Source organism: Pyrus communis, chromosome 14, assembly GCF_041283825.1.
Source record: "Pyrus communis isolate YQ-2024b chromosome 14, ASM4128382v1, whole genome shotgun sequence".
NCBI lineage: Eukaryota > Viridiplantae > Streptophyta > Magnoliopsida > Rosales > Rosaceae > Pyrus > Pyrus communis.
In genome coordinates this window covers 7,649,603-7,655,574 of record NC_142578.1, presented here as the reverse complement: position 1 = coordinate 7,655,574, position 5,972 = coordinate 7,649,603, and the positions used below count along the sequence as shown (strand labels likewise).

General features: G+C 38.7%; 1 long non-coding RNA gene across 1 annotated transcript; it reads left to right on the top strand.

The window, feature by feature from the left end:
* Nucleotides 1-940: 940 nt before the first annotated feature.
* On the top strand, nt 941-1,613 carry LOC148691167 (uncharacterized). Its single transcript, XR_015956002.1, has 2 exons — nt 941-1,424; nt 1,509-1,613. It is a non-coding gene; the product is annotated as an uncharacterized LOC148691167 (long non-coding RNA).
* The last annotated feature ends 4,359 nt before the right edge of the window (nt 1,614-5,972 follow it).

Here is a 5,972-nt window from a genome sequence, read left to right as displayed (position 1 = left end):
CTTTTAATTATTTTGTTTTAAATGACTTGACTCAAAACGACGTTGTTTTACCCAAATCATTTTAAAAACTGAATAATCACATTTTCTTTCGCTAATCATTTGCAGAACCTGCACTAGCCGATCCAACGCTGCACTCTTCTCCTCCACCACGTACCCAAAACTTTGGTGGTCCTCGGAAGTCCTCACAACCACTTATCCGGGCTTCTAGATGGTCCCTTGATGCATCCGCCACTGCTTTAGTCATAAAAGATTTTGGTCCCAACTTGGGTCAACTATATAGGAATAAACTCCACATTGTAATAAGTTATAAATTTATTGGGTCCATCTTAAGGAAACTTGCCTAAACATAGTAATAATTAACAATAAGTCCAAAAACATGCAATGCCAAATAAAAGTTTAAGATGAACGAAAATATCTCGCTAAGGTTGTTTGAAAACATTACATTATTTTTTAGGGATTATGCCACATCTTTGAGCTTGTGGGTACACAGTTCACTTCAACATGGATATCTTCTTGTTGAAGCCAATATGTTTATAGCTTTTCAAGTATGTTTACAACTTCTTGGCTTAAAACTTTTTCTTTTCTCAATATTACATTTTAGAATTTGGCATGTTCCACTACTAATGTAGTTCTTGTATGTCTTAAGGATGCAAAAAAAGAATATTTTTTTAACTACACCTCTATTAAATAATAACGTCTGTATAGTAATAAAATTAAGGTCTAATCGGATAAACAATCCTCGTGGTGATAAGGTAATTGGAAGATAAATCATATGGTTAAAAAATTAGGATTTAAACCCTCGTGATGATACTCTGTTAGTAAATTTAGTCCAAAAGTAATTTTCCGTTAAATGTCTGTTAAATACAGGATAAAAATGTAATTTGACCCGTATACCATCCTCTTCCCTCTCTCTGTAATTTCACTTTCTTCCATATCGGGATGCTGTATTTTGCATCTTGCATTTCAACAAGCACATGGATTTCTTCAATTAGACCAGCACATGGATCCCTTCATCGGAGTGGCCAAGCTCCGTCCTCACCAATCAAAACCCATCTACCCATTTCTCAGCAGAAAACTCAAAATCAAACCCTCAGTCAAATCCCAGCTACCTAGTTCATCAAGAATCACAATTTCAAACTCCAAAACGCTGCTGGTGTTTGCGTCTGGCGACGGCGAGTTGATCCACGCCGTCCATCACATGTTTCTGGGTGTGGGATTGGGGCTGCTATGCACGGTGATGAAGTGCGGCGACGTCATATTAGAAGCACTAGTCCCCAAATCCGATGACTTGACGCTCACGGCCCCGGTGCTGTTCTGTTTTGGGCGCCCTGTCGTATTTCTGGGCCGCCCTCGGTGTGACTCCATGCCTCTTTGACTTGTTTGTGGTTGCTTTTATTGAAAGGCTCTTCAGCACTTACAAAATGGTACTTTAGTTGATTTTTGTTTAAATTATGGGTTTTGATTGAAATTCTGAAGAGGGTTTTGTGTTGATAGTTGTGGGTTTGCAGGATATTTTGTTCTGGGGAAGGTGTTGATAATGCAAAGTTCAACATCCCGAAATGGAACACCGAAAATGCAAATTACAAACAGAGCATAGAGACGAGGAAGAAGAAGGTGTACACATGTTAAAGTACATTTTTATCCTTGCATTTAATGGACATTTAACTGAAAATTACTTTTGGACTAAATTTGCTAAGGGATTATACTACGAGGGTTTAAATCCTAATTTTTTTACCACGGAAGCTATCTTCCGATTACCTTATCATCACAAGGACCATTTATCCGATTAGGTCTAAAATTAATTTGGTCCCCAACATTATAGCTATATTTATTGTATATACATCCAAATCCTGTATAGTTACAATGTTTTTTATAATTATAGTTTTGAGTTATGTACAACTTTTATGTATAGTTAATAATCTGCATGTTATAATATTAATATATGACAATATTGATATTTTATGAACCTAAGGATATAGATTAGTTAAGGGAACTGATATTAGATTAGTGAAGGGGGCTAATATACTTGTACACCAAAACTATCTACACACGCGTTACAACATGAATACATTATGCCATTTAGCTTAGTGGTTAATTTTTTTCTGATAAAATTTTGGTTAATTTTTTTCTAATAAAATTTTAATATAATAAGGGCGACGGGCGAGGGCTATGAAAAGTAATGATCCCCTTTACCACCTGTAACTATCACTAACAACACAGAGCGGGTTGAGTAACGGAATTTTTTACAATGCTCTGAAGTATAGGATATTAATTTTTATACTGTTAGATCACTATTTTCAAAATACAAAAATTAAAAAGTAACAGTTAAAAAGTTCGAAATATATCATATACTCTAAAGTACCATAGAGATTTTTTTATGACTATAACACGAAAGAATAACGTAATTACTGGAGACTTACAAATTTCTCAAATTCATGGGACAAAAAGAGGAGTTTGTAACTTGAACTGATATGATTATATCCATAACTCACTGAACATCTATTGTCACATCCCAACCTTCAAGCTCCAGTGATATTGTCCGCTTTGGCATTCCCTGCCCGAAGACAGAGCTACCGCACGGTTTTGTTTCTGTGGACCGGTACTCGGCCGTAGCCAGCGCCTGCCCTCCCCTCAGGGAGTCCACAAAAGGCCTCAGTGAAACTTAAGGTTGGAAATGGATATATAAGGCCCAAAGACCACGCCCTCACGGGCGATGTGGGATACTACAATCCACCCCCCTTAGGGAGCCCGACGTCCTCGTCGGCACACCACGACCGTGAGTCTGGCTCTGATACCAAATTGTCACATCCCAACCTTCAAGCTCCAGTGATATTGTCCGCTTTGGCATTCCCTGCCCGAAGACAGAGCTACCGCACGATTTTGTTTCTGTGGACCGGTACTCGGCCGTAGCCAGCGCCTGCCCTCCCCTCAGGGAGTCCACAAAAGGCCTCAGTGAAACTTAAGGTTGGAAATAGATATATAAGGCCCAAAGACCACGCCCTCACAGGCGATGTGGTTGGAAATGGATATATAAGGCCCAAAGACCACGCTCTCACGGGCGATGTGGGATACTACAATCCACCCCCCTTAGGGAGCCCGACGTCTTCGTCGGCACACCACGACCGTGAGTCTGGCTCTGATACCAAATTGTCACATCCCAGACTCCAACCTCTCGGATATTGTCCGCTTTGGCATTCTGGGCCTGGACTATGTCGCAGCCACCCAGCTACCGCACGGTTTTGTTCTTGTGGCCGAGTGTTAGTCCGCAGACCACATCTCCCACCACAAAAGGCCTCTCCGAAGTTAAAGCTCTGGACATGGACATATAAGGCCCAAAGACCACGCCCTCACGGGCGATGTGGGATCTTACATCTATTACTGAAAGAATATATCCTATCGAGTTATTTGTACACGGCAACACACTCATATGAGATCAAACTTTTCTGCATATAGGTCTTTTTCTTTTTCTTTTTCTTTTTTTTTTTTTTTTTTTACTGAGAATGATGAAGGATTAGGCAAGTCAAACTAGTCATCAAACTATAAAAATAGCTTTATTTTCCAACACGCACAGAGTGGTCAGAAAGAACCAAGACGTGGGATTTAGCCATCAATTACAAAAGTAAGCTACTTCATTCTCGCTCGGAGCAATTAGAAATGATTAACTTTTTGATAGAATGACTCCTCTATCACCCATCTCTAAAATTTTATTTAAAGAAAAAAACAAAGGGATACAAATAGAGGGACGAAGCCAAGACCCACAAATCCCTAACCTATCTCATGTGAGTGTGCAGCCGCACAGATAAAATTTCCATTGACCCCGTTACAACGGCCAAACTGTTAGTGTCTGATGTTGAACCCAAAATTAGGTCACTTTATACTTCAAGAATTGACATCCTTGAGAAGGAAGCTCACTGGGCATGGACGGTGTACTTTCTACTTCAGTGTAGACTTCAATTTTGGAAAATCCCATCTGATGTGCCCACTTCACCTGTCAAGAATTTGCATTTCGGCTGTACCACCGACCACATAGAATTCCTCAAGCAGTTGATTACAAATTCGAACAACTGCAAATTAAATAGGTAACTGATACTCTGTAAACGATGAATTGTCGTAATGGTTGGGATTTTTTTTTTTTCAATTGAGTGCGTCTTGAGTACAAACCATCTCTCTTTTCTTTAGTATAAATTAATTTAGAATATCGATGTAATGAAAAATATTCAGAGTGAACATGTATAACTCATATACATTGGAGAGCATATTAGTTTTGTGTGTTCAAATACCATCACTCGACATATCCATAGGTACAAAAGAAAGTTGAGTTCTACCATAAAATCTATTGATAATTGATCCCTCCTTTCCTGATGTGGGATTTACTCTCAATACGTCATTTCATGTGTGACGAATTTTAAAGCTTAATATACGAAAAACACAATCGGGTGACTTGGAACATGTATGACCGTTGGGTCCGATACATGAGACAACCAGCTTCGATACTATAAAAAAAATTAAAGTTCGACCATAAAACTAATTGATAATATAAAATGTAATCTAATCTCTTTCAAGCACATCAAGAGTCCTTTTTTTTTTCTAACGTGAGAATTGCTCTCAACATGCATGGTGCACTTGGTAATATATCGGTGATTTTATTCTAAATCGACAATCCAACCACCTAATGTTAGGTTTACCTGTGATAAGACAACACATTGCCCGAAGAACTGAACACACAGAAGAATGAAGAATCTTATTAGTGCTTAACAGGTGTAGGGTGTGAATGTCATCTCATTTCAGCTCTTTCGATCTGACTAGTTACCAAAGCAAAGATGTACAAAGAAGTTGGACAGTATGCACGGAGCCTGTCTGTCAGGACTTGCTTGAAAGAATTCTTCACAAGATAAGTATTTTCCTAAAAGAAAGAACAACTTATCGGAACTGTACTTGGCTCCCTGCAAATGGAAAAGTTACTCCTTACGCCATCTTCAACAGATAGCTCGTTTTAGCTTTTTGATTCTTCAAGATATTAATATTTTAATAAATAATATATGATCATATTTGTTTTCATTTCTAATCGAGAATCAAATGGCCAAACATAATTTATTATTTAAATTTAAAAACTACAACAACTTAAATTCAAATCTAACAACAATTTACATTTAAAAACTACAACTTATATTTAAAAACTACAAATTAAATTTAAAGGAATGGTGAATGAACGGTTTAAGTATTTATAGGAAAAAAAATTAGAATTCTTAAGAATTAAAAAAAAAAAAAAATCAATTGCAACGGCTAGCTGACGTCAACTAGCCATTTCATTTGAATTTTTTTCTTAAGCATTCTTGTTGGTTATAACTGACAGGAATACATTTATATTATTTAATATAAATGTATTCATGTCGATTGTAACCAACAGGAAAACTGATTTTTCTGGCCAACCCCAAGCTGGCTAGCTGACTAGCTGCATGCAGCCAGCCCTCTAGCCCTCTCCGATTCCGTGGGGCCCTCTCAGATTCCACAGCCCTCTGGCCTATCCCTCGGTTGGAGACAGTTTTCAGGTTATTTTCGGCCCTCTGGACCCTTCGGTTAGAGATGGCCTTACAAACCCTAAGCGTATCTAATTTGTAAAAATTTTCTCTCTCCGTGAGAGACCTTCCCTCTGTGTAAGGGTTAATCTCACCAATCTGTGTGAGTGGTTCTCTATCGAGTCCATTTCCGGTGCCGCCAATCCTAGCTTTCTCCCTCTTTTTTTCCTTTTCTCTCTGCTGTTTTCTTCCTAGGGTTTCTTGGCCGATCTGCCATTTTATCTCCCCTTTGCTATCTCTCATCCAATTTCCCAGCTTCCGTCAACCTTTACCGCGATTGGTTGCGGTGTTTCGAGTTGGTGTGCTTTGATTTGCTGTCTGCCCCTGTTGGTAGTGTTGCTCGTGGACTGCCATGAGCTTCTTTCACTTGGCTACAGGTTCTCTGGGGTCTGTAGC